Source organism: Calonectris borealis, chromosome 15 (genome assembly GCF_964195595.1).
Source record: "Calonectris borealis chromosome 15, bCalBor7.hap1.2, whole genome shotgun sequence".
NCBI lineage: Eukaryota > Metazoa > Chordata > Aves > Procellariiformes > Procellariidae > Calonectris > Calonectris borealis.
Window position 1 is genome coordinate 2,123,914 of NC_134326.1, and position 17,674 is coordinate 2,141,587.

A 17,674-nucleotide genomic window follows, 5' to 3' on the forward strand; every position below is an offset into this window, starting at 1 on the left:
AGGGCCAAAATATGGCTTTATGAGATAAGATGCGTGGTTGTACCATTCTGTGACAGACAGAAGCCTGTGCAAACACATATATGGTTTTTTTCCCTTGATATATAAATAAATAAAATATCTCCTCTTCCAAGGCGCGCGCGACTGCGTTACCCGGCTTGGAGCGCTGTCGTTACCACCGGATTACCCGGCTTGGTTTCACCTCCGTTAGCAAGATGGATTTGCAGGGATGTTGTTTCTGCCCCAATATTACTGCCCGAACGCAGGGGGAGATAAAAATTAAATTAATTAAAGCCAACTTGAGCCCCTGCACCCCTCTGGCTTGCTGGGATGGGTGGATTTGGGTCCCCTCTCCTTGGAAGGTGCGAGCCTCTGAGAAGCAAGATGCCAGAGCGGAGAGCAGGCTCTTCTCCCCGGCAGGACACCGGGATGGCAAGCCCAGGATGGGGGGATATTTAAAAAATAATAATAATAATAATAATCATAAGGGCAGAGCCGGTGCTTTCCTTTGCAGCTTTGTTTCTGGGCGGACGGGAGCCCCAGCCAGCGCGGAGGAGCAGGACCAGGAGCGGGACCAGCCCGACCCCGGCGGTAATTGCGGCGTCTGTTCGAATCACTGCGATGCTGGAAATCACGCTGGGCCCGGCTGAGAGCTTACCGGCCGGCTGATCATATCAGATGGGGATCAAGGAGGCTCAGCTAACGGGTTTAGTGCGCGGCTCGTCCCAGCCGCCGCTGCCGCCGAGGGGGTAGGCCAGGCTCCCGCTCGCCCGGGGGGGCTGCGCGGGAGCGAGCGTCCCTCGGCGGGGCGGTGCCCGGGGGGACGCCCGGCGAGGCACCCAGTCCTGAAGCCCCCCCAGCATCGAGCCTGGACGATGGGTTGGGCAACGCCATGTGCGCACCCTGCTGGCACCCGCCAGCCCCCCGGCTGCACCCCAAAACCATCCCGGGGGGTGCCAGCGGCGGGATGCCGGAGCAGGCGACCATGAGAGCAGCTTTTGGCCGTGCTCGGAGCAACGCCCAGGGGCCGGGAGGGGTGCAGGCAGGGGGTTTGCACAGGGTGCCCCGGCTCCAGCCCCCACCGGCAGCAGCGCAGCCCGGCTGCGGGGAGCCATGTGCCGGGACTGGCCGGGCGGCTCCAGGGAGGGAGTCGAGCCGAGTAATTAGAGCAGGAGGCTGTGAGTCAGCAAACGATGCGTAACCTCGCCGAGGTTGACAATGAGGCAAAAGATGGCAGTTTCGACCGAGAGCGCCCGCTGAAAGGGCACATTTAGATATGCAAGAAGCAGCAACTCCCAACAATTGCAGAGCTGGCGACCCGCTCTGCAAACCGCGCCGCTCCTCAGTCACCGTCCGGCTGCCAAATATTCGACGCCTTTCTCCAAAATCATTGCAAATCCAGACGCGGTCAGTCGCAGCCCAAACCCTACGGGAGCAAGGTAGCGGGGACCGCTTCCAAAAAAACAGTGTTTGGGAGAGAAGCCGCCAGCCAGCCTCTCCTCCAGCACCCGGGAGCGGGATCCAGCCGGGCTCCGCAGCTGACCTGGCTCCGGATGCCCTAGGGAGAAGAGCAGCCGGCGGCAGCAATCCTCCCGGCACCACCGCCGCGCTCCGGGATGGATATTAAGGGCGAGGTTTGGCTTGGAAGCAAACCCCAGCTCCAGCCACAGGCTCGTCCCCCCCCTTTTCTGGGGGGGGGGTCCACCGGGGCTGCAGGCAGGTAGGGCCCTGCCGCACAGCAGCCCTCAGCGAGGAGAGTTTAATTAACCCCGGAAAGCAATCGTTAAACGGCCAGCCCGGGTAATCGATGCGGAAGGGGCAGCTTGCTGCCGAGGGACCATCTGCTCCGGGGAGGGATGGCGGCTCCTCGTCGTCCCCCCCCCGCCGCCCTTCGCCCCGCGCCTGCCAGGAAGCCGCCGCAGGGCAGCTGGTTTGGGGGCCCAATCCTGAGCTTAACACCAGCCAAGCTGCCCCGGGGCGGGATGGGAGCTGCCCAACGCGGGTCTCTCCGTCTCTCACCTCGACCCTCGCTTCCCGTAAAGCCCCAGGTCCCCGAGCCACGTGATTTCCTACGCGTTGCAGCCCCCCCGGCACAAAGCCCAGCTGGGGGCTCCCGCCGGAGGGTCCCTCCAAAGCAAGGCAGCCCCCGTAGCCGGGACGCAGGAGAGCTGGGCAGGGATGCAGCCAAGCATCCTCCACACCTCGCAGCTATTTTCACCCATGAGATGAGTTTGGGGCAGTGTCAGTCCCACGGGCATGGGAGGGGGTGTTTTTTGGAGCGCCCCCCCCACACATAGAGCCAAGCTCCCAGGGGAATACCCAGAGGGATGCTCTCGGCATCCCAGCATCACCCCGGGTACCAGCCGCCCTGCCGCGGGGCACCGCCTTCCTTCCCATCCCTGCCTGCCCTGCCTGGGCAGGAGAGCAGCCGGACCACCGAACCCCCGCGGGCAGGTTCTCCAGAGAGAACTCTGGAATAGCTCCGCTACCGGAAGGAACTGAGGCAGGGAAGAGCTGGGATGCGCCCACGCTAAGGGACCCAGATTCAGTTTTTCATGCTACTCCCCATCCCGCGGCCACCCCGGTGCGAGTGAAACGGCGGGGGACAGGGAGAAAAGAGGTTTTGCTGGGTCCAGCAAAAAAGCCAGCCACGTTCTGCAGTGTCTGCCCGCGCTCCGGCGACAGCCTCTGCCCCCCCGGCACCCACCCACGCCTTCAAACTCTGTGGGCAGCCATGGGCCCTTCTCCAACCCCATACTTCCAAGTTTCTCCTTAATTGCTTTTATTTCCACCTGATAAATAAATGATGCTGGGTGCTTAGGGGCAGCGGGGCCAGGTGGGGTGCACCCGCTCAGGGACCCAGGAGCTGTTTCCCGCTCCGGGGCACCGACTCCAGCTCCAGGATGGAGTCCCTGGGCAAGTTTGGGATGGGCACAGGGAGACCCCAGCCCCTCGCCCCATGGTCATCCCCTGGGAGAGCTTTTGGGGAGCAGCCAGCAGCAGCATCCCAGGGCAAAGCAAGCCGAGCTGGGGAAGAGCAGGATTTTGTCCTCCAGGATGGGACTTGGCAAGACCGGTGTCCCCAGCGGCATCACTCCTCCCTCTCCTACGAGGGGACCTTCTACGGTCATCACACCCTGCGCGGCTCCCAGTGCCACCATGTCCCAGAAAGCCCACGGGGACACGGCACCGGCAGGACCCCCGCTGGGGGACGCAGAGAGCCCAGTCCCAGGCGGGGAGCGCTGGTGGTGCAGACGCTGGGCATGGAGCTGCAGGCATCCTCCTCCTGCTCTGGATCTGCCCCCCACCCCCGGGAGGAGAGGGGACATCCCCGAGGAGGAGGAGGAGGGCCGCATCCCATGGAAAGGAAGGAAACGCCGCGAGGAGCCCGACGGCGCTACCAGAGCGGGTGCTGCGGCAGGGACGGCACGAGGGACAAGCCCTGGGACACGGCACGGCCCCGGCGCCGGGAAGAAGCCCTGCCCTCGTCCCCTGGCCTCCCCCGGGGCGGAGGGGAAGGTGCAGCCGCTGCCACCCCGGGTGACAGATGGGTCCCCAGGACGGCCGGGACCGGCAGAGTTCAAGGTGATGGGCGAAGCAAAAACAATGGGCTCGTGGCCTTCCTTCCCCTGGGGCTGGGAGACACCTCGGGCTCCTCTTCACCGCCTCCTCGCGCCATCCCAGGCCTGCAGACCCCCGGGGAAAGGGACCCCGCGGTTCTCTGCTCTCCGACAGCAGCAGCTCAGCAGGAAGGGGACGGTGCTCCCCGCACCCAGGCACGCACCCCCTCGCACACCAGCACCACGGCACGGGCATGGGTACCAGCTCGAGGGGCACCTCTGCTCCAGGAGGTGGTCCTGGTGGATTCGGTCCCTGGCTGATGATGGCTGCCAGGGAGAGCGGGCTCGGGCTCCAGCATGGATTTGGCCGGGTGAGGGCTTGCCAGCACCACCCCACCGCAGCCGAGCTCCCAGGGGGACACTCAGGGGGATGCTCTTGGTACCCCAGCACCGCCCAGGGTGCCAGCCAACCTGCCGCGGGGTGTGGGGATGAGGCGTTCCTTCCCATCCCTGCCTGCCCTGCCTGCCTGGGCAGGGATGCCCCACGGCAGCCCGGCAGGAGGGCAGCTGGACAGCCGAACCCCCGCGGGCAGGAGGCAGCGGGGAGACCCTGCAGGAGGGAAACTGAGGCAGGGAAGAGCTGGGATGCGCTCACCCACTTGGTGCCAGCAAAGGGACCCAGATTCGTTTTTTCATGCTACTCCCCATCCCGCGGCCACCCCGTACGAGCGTGCGCGAAGGAGCAAAGAGGGAGCAGGAACACCCCCGCCGGCACCGCCAGCCCCCAGCCCCACAGCACGGGGTGCGAGGCAGGAGCACATCCTCAGCGGGACCCCCCCAGCACTCCCAGGAAGGATCCAGCCCCCAGCTGCCTGTTGGTCTTCACCGCTGCTGGATCCAACCCCGCAGGCTGTGAAACGCCCGAGCGAGCGGTGGCTGGACCTGCCCACATCACCCTGGTGTCACATCAGCCTACCCAGCTGCGGAGCCGGTGCTCAGCCCCGCGAGCCGGCGCTTAACCCCCGAGCTGGGGCTCAGCCCCTCAAACCAGGGCTCGAACCCAGAACCAGCACTCAGCCCCCCCAAGCCAGTGCTCAACCCCCGAGCCGGTGCTCAGCCCCCCAAACCGGTGCTCAGTGCTGTCCTGGTTTCCGCTGGGTGATCAGCTTCCCAAACTGGTGCTCAGCTTCCCAAAATAGCGCTCAACCCCCAAGCCAGTGCTCAGCCCCCGCAAGCGAGTGCTGAACCCCTGAGCGGGTGCTCAGCCCCCTGGACCGGTGCTTGACCCCTGAGACGGTGCTCAGCCCCCCGAAATGGTGCTCAAGTCCCAAGCTGGTGCTCAGCCCCCTGAATCAGCGCTCAGCCCCTGAGCTGGTGCTCAACCCCCAAACCAGTGCTCAACCACTGAGCTGGTGCTCGACCCCCAAGCCAGAGCTCAGACCCCAAACTGGCGCCCAGGCCCCCAAAACAGTGCTTGACCCCCAAGCTGGTACTCGGCCTCCTAAAATGCTGCTCGACCCCCATGCTGGTGCTCAGCCCCCCAAGGCGGTGCACAACCCTCAAGCCAGCCCCTCGAAATGGTGCTCAGCCCCCCAAACCAGCGCTCGACCCCCCAAACCAGTGCTTGACCCCCAAGCCAGTGCTTAGCCCTCCAGAAGGATGCTTGACCACCGAGACGGTTCTCAGCCCCCCAAAATGATGCTCAACCCCTATGCTGGTGCTCAGCCCTCCAAAACGGTGCTTGACACCCGAGCTGGTGCTCAGCCCATCGAAATGGTGCTCAGCCCCCCGACCCAGTGCTCAACACCCCAAACCGCTGCTTGACCCCCAAGCCAGCGTTCAGTCCCCCAAAATGGTGCTCAACCCCCAAGCTTGTCCTTAGCCCCCTAAAATGACGGTTGACCCCCAAGCTGGTGCTCAGCCCCCCAAAACAGTGTTTGACCACCAAGAGAGTGCTCAGCCCCCCCAAAAAGGCTCAGCCCCCACGGAGGGGTCAACCCCGCCGGGAGGTGCCCAAAGCAGGGCTGGCTCCGCTTCACCCCCCGGAGCTCCCGAGGACCCAGGGGAGAGGTCCGGGCTCCCCGGGGCCAGCCCTGCCCTGGGCGGACGGGGAGGAGAAGGGACGAGGACCCAGCTGTGCTGGGGTCACCACCGCCCATCTTCCCCAGAGACGGCCACTCCGGTTTCCTCCCAGTACACATACTGGTCGCGTGGTCCTTCAGAAAGGCCGGACAGCCCAGAGGGGGTCTCCCCAATTTCCTTTGCTCCCAGTCTCAGCATCTCCCCCCTCACCGAAGGGACACGAAAGCACCATGGCAGGGAAGTTGGTCCCCTCCCAGCGCAGCGGGGACCATCCATGTGCTGGAGGGGACCTCCTTGTCCCCCCTTCCTGGCACTTCCCAGGGGAGCACTGGGAAGCAGAAATTGCTGGGGCTCTGCCGGGAGCCCCCCCGGCCCCAGAGCCACTGAGGGAGGGGGGCCCGGCCAAAGGCGAGGAGCTTTATTGCCTGAATATTCAGACCAGGTCCCCGGTCAGCCCCGGAGGCGGCCGCGTGGCGGGGTGCTGTGTGGGAGTGGGAGCTCGGGTGGGACGGGAGCAACGCCCCCCTCTAACGGGGGCAGCTGTGGGCTGGGGGACTTACTCCCAGCCCCATGCTGAGCTATCAGCCTTTGGGACGAGCTGCTGAAGCTGCCGCCCCGCAGCCCAGCGCCAGTTATTTCCAGGATTGGGCTGGCAGTGGTTATCAATATGCCCCCCCCCACCCAAAAATCCCCTCCCCATCACACGCTGCCAGGAGCCAGCACCAGCCACAGGCAGCCTGGCCCCTGGGGACCCCCAGGGACCTGCCCCTGGCCCCCCAGGTCCCCCATTCCGGACCCGCAGACACAGCCCCCATCACTGCCCCGTCCCCCCATCCCTCCCTGCTGCCCCCCCCCCAAATGCACCGCCGGCCGCAGCATGAACTCATCCCGTTTTAATCTTCGCGGTGCATCAGCATGGGGGGGAAAAAAAACCCACCTTTTTTCCTTTTTTTTTGGGTCTTAATCTTTACCTGGGGTCATATTTACTAATCCTCTCGCTAATCCCCCAACGCCTTCGCAAAGGAAAAAAGCCCCATCCTCCGCCAGCCCAAGACGCAGCGACCGCCGGCTGCTCCCGGCCGGAGCGGGGCCAGGGAGCACCCAGAGCCCAGCGAGCGTGCGCCGAGGCCCCGGGCGCCGCGGGTTTAGCGCTCAAGGTGACACCAGCTTTTCCCAGCGAGGTGGCCAACACGTGTTTTTAAAGGTTTTTTTATTTAAGGAACCCGAATGTGAGGATGGGGAGAAGGGCGGCGACGCGGCGGCGGGGAGATGCGGGCACGCCGGGCAACGGAGGCAAAGCCTGCGGGTCTCAGCTCCACTGACGGGCTCAAACGTTTAGGAAATATTTAGGGAAAGGATGAGAAATTGCCTCTTAGAAAGGATTTGGTGGAAAACCATCCGCCGCCGGTTTGCACCCCCCCACGGCCGAGGTGCACGAGGACCCCCGGGAGCATCCCCCTGCCGGACACGCGGGGCCCCGAAGCGCGGCGGTGCTGGGGGCACGGGCAGCAGTGCCGCTGTTCCCTGCCTCAGTTTCCCCATCTGTAGAGATGAGAGGTCACCCCCTTCCCCAGGGATTCAGACGGCACAGGCTGCCCTTGAACCGCCTCCAGGTCATCACGGGCATCGCTGGGAATCACCCCGGGCCTCTGCCGACGGCGGGGACAGGGGTCTGCAGACAGGGGGACAGGGGTCCCTGTGGATGGGGGGGACACAGGGCTCTGAGGACGGAGGGACAGGGTTCCCTGCAGAAGGGGGGGACAGGGATTCCTGAAGACGGGGGCGAGCTTGGGGCTCTGAAGATGGGGGACAGGGCCCCTGTAGATGGGGGGACAGGGGTCCCTATAGATGAGGGAGCAGGGGGCTCTGTAGAAGGGGGACAGGGGGTTTTGCAGACGAGGGGGGGACAAGGGGGACAGGGCTCCCTGCAGAAGGGTGGGACAGGGTCCTTGCGGACAGGAGGGGACAGGGGTCCCTGCAGATGGTGGGACAGGGCTCCCTGCAGAAGGGACGGACGAGGGTCCCTACAGATCTGCCCTTTCAGGCCAACCTCCTGCTGTGCCGCCGCCGTACCGGGACTGCCCCCCTCTCTGCTGCAGCGGGGGGCTGCGCGGAGCCCCCCCGGCCCGGCGGGAGGCAGGGGCTGCCCGCAGCCCTGCCCCGGCCCCCAGCCCCCCGCCAGCCCTCGTGCCCCGCCGGCAGCCGGCGAGCTAACCGGTTATGGCAGCGCGGCCCTCTCGGCCGCGAGACAGCGCACGCTCGACCGCGGCCGGCACCTTGCCGCGCCAGGCTGGAATTTGCAAGCTGTCCTGATGCATTAAAGCGCAAATGCCTGGCGTCCGGCTCCCAGCCCTGCCGGGGCCGTGCCGGGCCGTGCTGGGCCACGGTGTCCCCTCCCCAGGGACGCCAACGCTGGGCCAGCTGTCCCCGAGGGCGGCCGGAGCCATCCTCATCATCTTCATCTTCTACATTTATTTTTCTCCCCCCGCCCCAGCCTTAAATAGCTCCTTCAGCGGAGCGGGGAGACGCTGCCAGGCTCCCGCTGCCGCCGCGGCAAGGCAGGGGACGCTGGGGACATCAAAAGCGGAGGGTCCCCACCAGCGCTGGCGCTGCGGGCGGGCGGCCCCGGCCAGGCGGAAGCACGGCAGCGCCATCGGCAATGGGGCCCCTTCCGGCGGGCGGCCGGATTCGGTGCCGATTCGGTGATGTGCAGCGGGGCACGGAGGGGATGGGGAGGCACAGATGCACACGGATGGGCAGACGGAGGGAATGCTCCGCTCGTCATCCCAGGGGGGTGGGTCAGGCAGAGCCACAGCACCCCGAGGTGGGTGCCACAGCACCCTCACGGGCACAGCACCACGAGGACCATCCCGGAGAGCCGGCCGGAGACGGGCTGCAGTCCCACTGGGGAGCACCCATTCCCTGGGGATCCCAGGGTATCCCCCCCACTGCGCCCAGAGCCGCACCACACCCCTCCCCACGCTGGGTGCTTCCCACCAGGGCCAGCACCCACCGCCCCGCGTCCCCCACCCTGGCGCCTCTCTGAGAGCCCCCTGCTCCCAGGGGACTCCCTGGGACCCCCCCAAGGCCACCCGTCGCGCGTGCCCTGGGCTGCCCCGCCAGGTCTTTCCGGCGGGCTGGGCGCGCTGCGGGAGGCTTGGGCACCCGCCGAGGCTGCGGGCAGAGGGGACATCCCGCTCCCCGGCATCGGCACGCGCTTGCCCCTCACCCACGCGCCCAACCACGCTCTCAAATCACCGTGGGACCCGGCGCCCGCCCACGGCCACTGGCGCAGCAAGAGCTGACCTGCAAAAGGACACATCCATCCCGCGGCCGGGCAGGATGGGCTCGACTGGCCGTGCCGATCCCAGCCGGCGCGGGGCAAACGGCAGCGGGATGCCCGTGGGAGGAGGGAACGGCAACAGCCGGCTGGAATAGGAGTGTGAAGAAACGCCTCTTGCGTGCTCTGTCCGGAGCCAGCTAACGAGGCCATATTTGAAATGCTTCGCATACCTCCGGTCATCAGATTAGCAAGATGCAGAAGGTAAAGCAGAGGGCAAGAGGAGCGCTCCCCCAGCCAGCGATCCTCGGCCGCTCGCTCCCACGGGCTGCGGGAACTGGGGGAAAAGTCCCCGGCTGGCAGCGGGGCGCAGGGATGGAGAGCGGCCGCGGGCACCCCGGGAGCGATGGGTGCCTGGGATCTACCTCCCTGCTGTGATCCCAGCCAAACATGGCACGGGTGCAGGACGGGGAGGTGGGGAAGAACCACCCAGCCCGGCACTCGCAGCCCTGGGTTCGGCCGCCCTGGCTTTCCGCAAGCCTGGCCACCAGCCACTCCCACCCCTCACCTCCCCGCGGCCCAGTCGAGATCCCGAGCTGCTGAAAGACCTTTCAACATATAAAGGGGGGTTACAGGAAAGACAGAAGAAGACTTTCTACCAAGGCAGGGGTAGTGTAGTGACAGGACAAGGGGCAACGGTTTTAAACTGAAAGAGGGCAGGGTTAGGTTGGACATAAGGAAGAAATGTTTTACAATGAGGGTGGTGAGACTGGGACAGGTTGCCCAGAGGAGCTGTGGATGCTCCACTTCCATCATTGGAAGTGTTCAAAGTCATGTTGGACGGGGCTCTGAGGAACCTGATCTAGTGAAGATGTCCCTAGATCTTCCGAGGGGGTTTGGACTAGATGATCTTTGAAGGTCCCTTCCAATCCAAACCCTTCTGTGAGTCTATGAAAGGAGGCAAGACCCCACACGGCCTCCAAGCAACGTCTGTGGGCAGAGTTCATTTGCCCTCCCTTGACCTGGACCCAAACCCAATGACAGACTCCTGCAAAGCAGAGGGCAGAGCACTGGTCTGCACCTCCCACGGGTGTAGACCTTCCTCCATCAGGCTTTGCACCAGCGTTGAAGGGTCTCGAGCCATCCCCAAGACATCAACGCTCCTTAGGCACAAATGGTCCTCCCCGGCCACGCTCCAGCTCCAGGAGAGGCTGGAGAGCAGGAACCTGCCTCCGAGCAGCAAGCAGGCACAGCGGAGAAGAGCCCACGGGGCACGGAGGCAGCAGAGCTGAGAGCACCTGGATCTGCAAACGCTTCGGACCCTTCAGGGTCAGGATGTCCAAGTGAGAACCCCTCAGCCTTCAGGAAGTTCAAGTGAGAGACTCGGGACTCAGACCTGGACCCCAAACTGCTTCTTTTGGCCAGCCCCTGAGGGAGAGAAAGAGGCACCAAAGCCACATGGGCGAGTCCCAGCAAAAATAAGTGAGAACTGATGACCCCAGGACCCTTGGGGACACCAAGAGACCACCTGGGGTCTGAGCGGATGGAGCTGCATTGCTCGTTTGGACACAGCCGAAGACCCTCATAAGGAAGACCGTGAGAGACGGATATCGCCCAGATATCCCTACGAAGAGCTGGAGCAGAGGCATGAACTCATGGCGGGTTTGCAAAGCCAAAAATGAAACATCCATCAAGCCACAGCCGCAGGCGAGACCAGGGCTGCCTTCCAACAGTGGGCAACCACCAGCAAACCAAGAGATGACCAGAGACAGCAGCACCAGAGGACACCGGAGGTGACCGTGCCCCATCTCATCATACCAGAGCACAAACCCAACTCCTGCTCAAGCCTGGGCCATCCCCACAAGTCCAACAAGTGCTGAGCACATGTATGCCGGGGTCATTTGGGGTCTTAGGGGTGGCAGCAGCCACACAGAACCCACTGGAGTCACCCACAAGCACCTCGCAGCCCGCGGGGCCAGGACAGCACCATTCCCCAGCCCTGCCACCACCCAGTGTCTGGTGCCACAAAGGTGCCCATCTCAGAAGTGACCCAGAAATGACAGGCTACGTCTCACACCATGGCGCAGGTCCCATCCGTCACCCACACCGTGCCCCCGCTGAAGAAGTGTATCGCAGCATTGACATGGGGCAGAGCCAGTGACCTAAGCCGTTTTCCAGCTCCCACCTCTCTGAGCCGGGAGAGTGGAGATGGAGAAGCTCATCCCACTTGGAAAATCAGAAAACAGCATTTTCTTTCTTTGCCACCAGTTCCAGGGTCAAGGCCAACACGTACCTTCCCACACCTGGGCCTCCACGCCAGAGGCGTCACTCTGTGGAGGGGACGGGTCCTCATCCTCCCAGCACAAAGGATGTCCAAGTTCTGGCAATGGAAGATGCTTTGGTACGAGTGACGCTGTTCGAGTACGCGGACACGGAGCCGGACCCACAAATCTAAAGGGAAGACCACGGCCTGGGAGCCAAACCTTCACAAGGTGGACACAGCAGGGCCGTTATTCAAGTCCCTTTTCCATGCCATAACGATGGATGGGTGGAAACCAGAGACACCAAGGCAGCCTCTTGAAAACCTTGTGACCTTCAAAATCCTTTTATTCACATAATAACAGGCTGCCACCCATGTGCGGCAAGGGCTGTCATCTCAGACCGTCAGTGCCCTCCACCTGCTTGCAAGCCAGGATGAAACCACTCCAAAGACGTTATCAATGCATCCCCCCAGCCCTGCCGTGCCCTGAAAGGAGAGAATACTTGGCAGGGCGAGGACCTGCTCCATGGCACGTTCGCACCATCAGCACTGAGATGTGGATGGACCCAAAAGCTTCTTTCAACCCTGGTCTTTCAACCCGAGGGCCATTGACCAGGGTAAAACATGCCCTTTGGACTCTCCCAAAGGTGATGGGACCCACAGGTCACCCTCAGCCACTCACTGGAGTCACACCGTCCTGCTGCCTAGCTCTCCCTGGAGCTCTCCTAGGGCTCCAACTCTGCGGGCATCCCAAGGGACGCGGGGCATGGATGGAGATGCAGGCTGCTCCTCACCTCCATGCCCTGATGCTCACCCGGCGGCTTCCCCAGCACGAGGAGTCACAGCCCACCTCGCCACCAGGGAGGTCCCTCTGGTGAAGGCAAAGTCTGCTGCAGGCCTGATCCTGCCCCACTCCCCACGCAGAGCCACTCCTGAGCGGGAGCAAACCCACAGGTTTCCTCCCCACCGCTCTGGGCCCAGGCTTTCCTGCTGGTTCCTCCTGGAGCTGGTTCCTCCTCCAGCCACCCCCTTGCTCTTCCCTCCTGCACATTCTATGCCACTGCCCCCCCTCATCGAATCACAGAAGGGTTTGGGTTGGAAGGGACCTCCGAAGACCATCCAGTCCAATCCCCCTTCCATGGGCAGGGACGTCTTCCACCAGACCAGGTCGCTCAAAGCCCCTTCCAGCCTGGCCTTGAACACTTCCAATGATGGCACATCCACAGCTCCTCTGGGCAACCTGTCCCAGTGTCTCACCACCCTCATCGTAAAACATGTCTTCCCTATGTCCAATCTAACCCTGCCCTCTTGCAGTTTAAAACCGTTGCCCCTTGTCCCGTCACTACAGGGCCTGGAGAAAAGTCTCTCTCCATCCTTCTTGTAAGCCCCCTTCAAGTACTGAAAGGCTGCAGTAAGGTCTCCCCGGAACCTTCTCCAGGCTGAACACCCCCAACTCTCTCAGCCTCTCTCCGTAGCAGAGCTGTCCCAGCCCTCGGACCATTTCGGTGGCCTCTTCTCACAGGTCCATATCTGTCTTGTGCTGGGGTCCCCAGAGCTGGACGCAGTGCCCCAGGGGGGTCTCACCAGAGCGGAGCAGAGGAGCATCCCCTCCTCGCCCTGCTGGCCACGCTGCCGGTGATGCAGCCCAGGATGCAACTGGCTTTCTGGGCTGTGAGTGCACAGTGCCGGCTCATGTCCCGTCTGCCACCCGCCAGTACCCCCCAGTCCTTCTCCACAGGGTGCTCCCAACCCACCCGTCCCCAGGCTGTGCTGGGACTGGGGGTTGCTCCCACCCAGCTGCAGGACCTTGGCACTTGGCATGGCTGAACCTCTCACCGTTCCTCCTGCCCCATCCTGCCTGGCACGAAAACAGCCGATCCCACACACCAGCTACCAGCAGCTCCATCCCATCCCCACCCACCGCAGCCCATCCCCGTGTCCCCCCCCGGGGCGGGGGGCCACCATTTCATGGTGGTTCCCATCCTCCTCCCCAGCCTGGCTGGGCTTCAAGATCCCCATTCACTGGGGGGACGCCCGGCCAGGCGAGCCCCCCCCAACCTCCCTGCCCAGGGCTCTTCGCAGAGGGGTGGCTGCGAGGGGCAACGGGGACAACTGGGGGTCCCCCCCCAGGCAGGGGAGCCCTGCAAGACCCCCCACGCTCCCAGGAGTCAAAGTCGAGTCTGGGGAAAAGGAGGGGAAAAGAAAAAAAAAACCAACCCTTTTGAGTGCAATATTTTAGTTGAGCAACAGAGCATGAGTAAAGGAGGGAGCTTTTCGTGGTCTGGTGAGTTTAAGCTATGAGCTGAAAGTTTAACTATTAATACACTTAATCAAGAGGTTGTTCCTACGGCCGGGGTTTGGGAAAACAAACGTGCCGGCAGGGCAAGGAGAGGCAGGGGAACGGCGGCACCCGCTCCGCCACCCCGGGGAATGTCCCTGCTGGGGGTGGGGATGGAGGTGGAGGGTCCGGGACCAGCCGGGGCCGGATCCAGCCTCGGCTGAGCCTTGAACAGCCACGGCAGGAGGTGCTGGGGAGATGCTGGCTGCGAGGGCCAAGTGCCCAGGATCCAGCCCTCCTCCCAGCCCCCCAAGCAGGAGATTTGGCAGAGGAGACAATTTTGGGGAGAGGGTGCCACCTCCAAGTCCTGCAGCGTCCCCAGGTCCCGGGCAAGCAGCTCCTGCGCCGCCGACACCTGCCCGTCCAGCCTGGGAGGGCCTTGGTGACACCGGGAGATGTCGGCAGGCGAGTGACCCCCAGGGTGGGGGATCCCCAAAACACGCCCCACGGCATCTCCCCCACGGCCCGCCTTTGCCGAGGAGGAGGAAGAGGAGGGTCAGGCTGAATTTTGGGGCGCGGCGCCCGGAGCCCCTCTCCCCTGCCCGCCCCCCTCGCGCCACGGGCAGGAGGTGCAGGCAGGCGCCTGGCAGCGCGGCGCCGGCTGCCCGCATCTCCGCCACAAAATCCATGTCAAGGACGACTCGGCCGCCTCCTGCCTTCTTCCCACCGAGGCGGTGGCGGTGGAGGCGTGTGCGGCGCCCGGCACAAGCACCCCCCCAAAGCCCTGCCTGCACCCCCGGCAGGCAAACAGGCAAAACCCCCTCCCTGCCCACGAGGCCACCAAATCCCCGGACGGCGCCGGACGGCCGCAGCGGGGGGCCGGGACGAACTTCTGAGCGCCACCGGCGGGTCCTTTGTTACTTTGCTTTTGTTGTCACACGCCGGCGCGTCCCCGTCCCCATCGTCCCGTCATCGTGTCCCCCACACACACACACCCCGACGCCAGCCCCGAGGTCAGGGCGCGACATCTGCGGGGCGGCATCGTCGGGGCGACACCGGTACCGGCATCCCGGGTTTGCCGGGCCTTCGCTGGGTATCTGCCGTGAGCCGGAGCCACCACGCGCGGTGACACTTTTCGGGTTCGAGGCTCGGCCCACGTGACGCCGCGACCGATTTGAATTCGATGCGGTGGCAAGAGCCGCCGGCACCGCCGGGGAGGCGAGAGCTGGCGTCCCTGCCGGGTTCGGATGCTGGGAACAGGGGGGTGCTGCCAGAGAAGATGGTTCTGCAAAGCTTTTCCGGATAGAAATTTTAAGGAGAGATGGACGGACAGACGGACAGAGAAGGGTTTCCATGCCTACGAGTGCTCCTGCTGAGCGGTATCTTCGAGGGGTCACCACCTCATCCCCCTCCGCCTTCCCATCCGACCCCTCCTTGTCTCAACCCCGCTGCCCTCCCGGGGAGGGGGACGCAACCCAGCTCCCCGGGGAGCAGCGAGGGGACAGGGAGCGGACGGGGGGGTCTGTCCCTCCGCAGCCCCAGGTGCGGCCCCGCCGCTGGGCGAGGGGGCCGGGGGGGGAACGGACAAAGCGGCACAAAGGGGCTGCTGACACAGCAAGGGCCCGTTTCCAGAGAAACAAAACTTCCGCCGGCTCCGGCCCCGCGCCCCAGGTAGCCGGGCTTGTGCATCCCCCCCTTCCCCAAATCCTGCCTCAGACCCCCCCATCCCCGCAGCACGTCAGCCCCCCCCATCCTTCCCCCCCTCCCTTCCCAGGGTCGCTTGCAGGCAGCGGGCGGCGGGGGGTAAAGGTTGCCCGGCCGGGGTCAGGGGCGACGGCGCGGCGCACACATGTGATCCGTTATCGCAGGATGTGTGCGCAGCTTTGTTTATGCGTGGGACGCGGAGCGGGGCGGGCGGCGGCGCTTTGCCCCCCCCCAATCGCCATCCCACCCCCCCCTCCTTCTCTCCCCAATCAATCATCCCAGCAAAGAATAAATCGACCCAAAGCGAACGCGGGCCCGCAAGAAGGACGTCGCCGGTTGCGGGATGCGGCGATAAAAAATAGTAATAATAAAAATAAAATAAGGGGCGGGGGGAACCCACCGAGGGGCCCGTGGGGCCGCAATTCAGCGGAGTTTGGTGCCATAATCCCAGGGTTCAGGCATCGCTCCCAAAATCCACGATAGCTTTGGGGCTGGCAGCGCCGGGCGCGTACGAGGGATATTACACGGCGGGCGCTGCGATCCGGCTGGATCTTTGGGTCTCAGGGTGCGTTGGGTGCCCTCCCCAGCGGAGATGGGGGGGAGCGGGGGGTTTTCGAATCCCGTCTGACGGCGAGGGGGGGGGGGGGAATTACTTGGGGGGGGATAGTAAAGTTGGGTTAGTTGTTGCACATGGCTGGGCGATGGCGAGCGGCGCCGCTCCCACGGCCACCCCGCTGCCGGTCACCGGTGGAGGAGCCAAACTGCCGCTGAAGCCCGGCGCACCCCCGGGGGAGGGGAGAGCAACCCACGCGCGGGGAACCCGAGCGCGGAGGGGCCGCTGCAAGCCACAGGCGCCGGGTGAGGGCTCCCCCCCCCAGCACCACCCCCCCACGCGAGATCCCCCGCGGGTGGCGGTGGCCGGCCCCGCGCGCTGCCCGCTGCCTCCCCCCGGCGCCGCGGCGCTGCCGCCCCCGCCGCCCCCCGGCCCCGCCGCCACCATTGTCACCCGGGAAACCACCGGGCGATGCCGCGGCGGCCCGGGGCGGCGGGGGGGGGCTCGCCCCCATCCCTCCCCCCACCCGGCTCCCAGAGCATCCCCGCCGGGGTGCGGGGTACCGGGAAAGGGGACGCGGAGGGGGGGGGGGGACAGACGGGGGTTCAGCCGCACCGAGAAAAACTTTGCTCGTTACCCCGCCGACCCCCCCGGGAAGCGGCGGGGCCGCCCGGGCGCCGCGCAGGCAGCACCGGCCGGGCCCCGGCGCGGGCAGGCGGGCAGGCGGCCAGCTCCGCGCCCCGCCGCCGCCGCGGGCAGCCCCGGTAACGGCGCCGGGCGGAGCGGGGCGAGCCGCAGCCAGCCCCCGCCAAACTTTTTCTTCTCCCCCCCTCCCCTTTCACCACCACCCCACCCCCCCACACGCCCCCCCCCCCGCCTCCAACTCCGCCGCCGGAGCGGCCCCGGGGGCCGGCAGCTACCGGCGGTCCGGGAGCCGCCGCTGCGGGCAGCGCTGCCGGGAGCGGCGGGGGCTGCCCGGGAGCTGGGGGGAGGGACGGGGGCGGGGGGGGGGGTCAGCACCTGCCCGGCGCCGGGGAGAGGGGAGCCGAGGCGGGCTCGGTGCCTCGCCGCCGCCGCACACCCACCTCCACATCGCCGCTCGCTCTGGGAGTGCACAGCCCCCGAATCGCGCTGCACGGCGCTGCCGCCGCCGCCGCTGCCCGCGGCTGCCGGCAAAACCCGGACCGGACCGGACCGCCCCGCGCCACCAGCCACGCCGCGCCGCGCCGCGCCGCGCGCGCCCCCCGCCGCCCCACGCGCGCGCCGCCCGCCGCACTCCCCCTCCCCGGCTCGCCCGACCCCATCGCCGTGTAGACCACCACCACCACCCCCCCCGTGTCCCAGCCGCCCCCGCGGGTGTCACCGTGGTGTCCCCCTCGCGTCCCACCTGCCCGCGCGGGTGTCACCCCGCTGTGGCCCCCGTGGGCCGTCCACCCCCCACGGGTGTCGCTGTGGTGTGCCCTCCCCGGGTCCTAGCCACCCCCATGAGGGTCATTGCGGTGTGCCCCCCCGGGTGTCACCCCACTGTGCCCCCTCCCGTGTCCCACCAGCACCCGTAGGACGTCACCATGGTGTGCCCTCCCCCCATGTCCCACCCACACCCACGGGTGTCACTGTGCGGTGCACCCTACATCCCACCCACCCCCACAAGATGCCGTTGTGGTGTGCCCCCCATGTCCCATCTGCCCCCACGGGTGTCATCCCGCTGTGCCCCCCCATGTCCCATTCACCCCCAGAGGGTGTCACGGTGGTGTGCTCTCCATGTCCCATCCGCCCCCACGGGTTTCACCCCCCTGTACACCCCGAGCCCCACCTGGTTTCACCCCACTGTGCTCCCCGTGTCCCAGCCTCACCCATGGGTGTCACCATGATGTCCCCCCCGTGTCCCATCCACCCCCACGGGTGTCACCCCCCTGTGCACCCCATGCCCCACCTGTCCCCGTGGGTTTCACCCTGCTGT

At 65.6% G+C, this 17,674-nt stretch overlaps 1 protein-coding gene across 1 annotated transcript in view; it reads right to left on the reverse strand.

Moving 5' to 3' along the window:
* CXXC5 (CXXC finger protein 5) overlaps nt 1–16,910 on the reverse strand; it is a 39,496-nt gene extending 22,586 nt beyond the window's left edge. The window contains exon 1 of the mRNA XM_075163968.1: nt 16,800–16,910. The gene's annotated coding sequence lies outside the window, so the exon portion shown is untranslated. The remainder of the gene's footprint in view (nt 1–16,799) is intronic.
* Nucleotides 16,911–17,674: the final 764 nt, after the last annotated feature.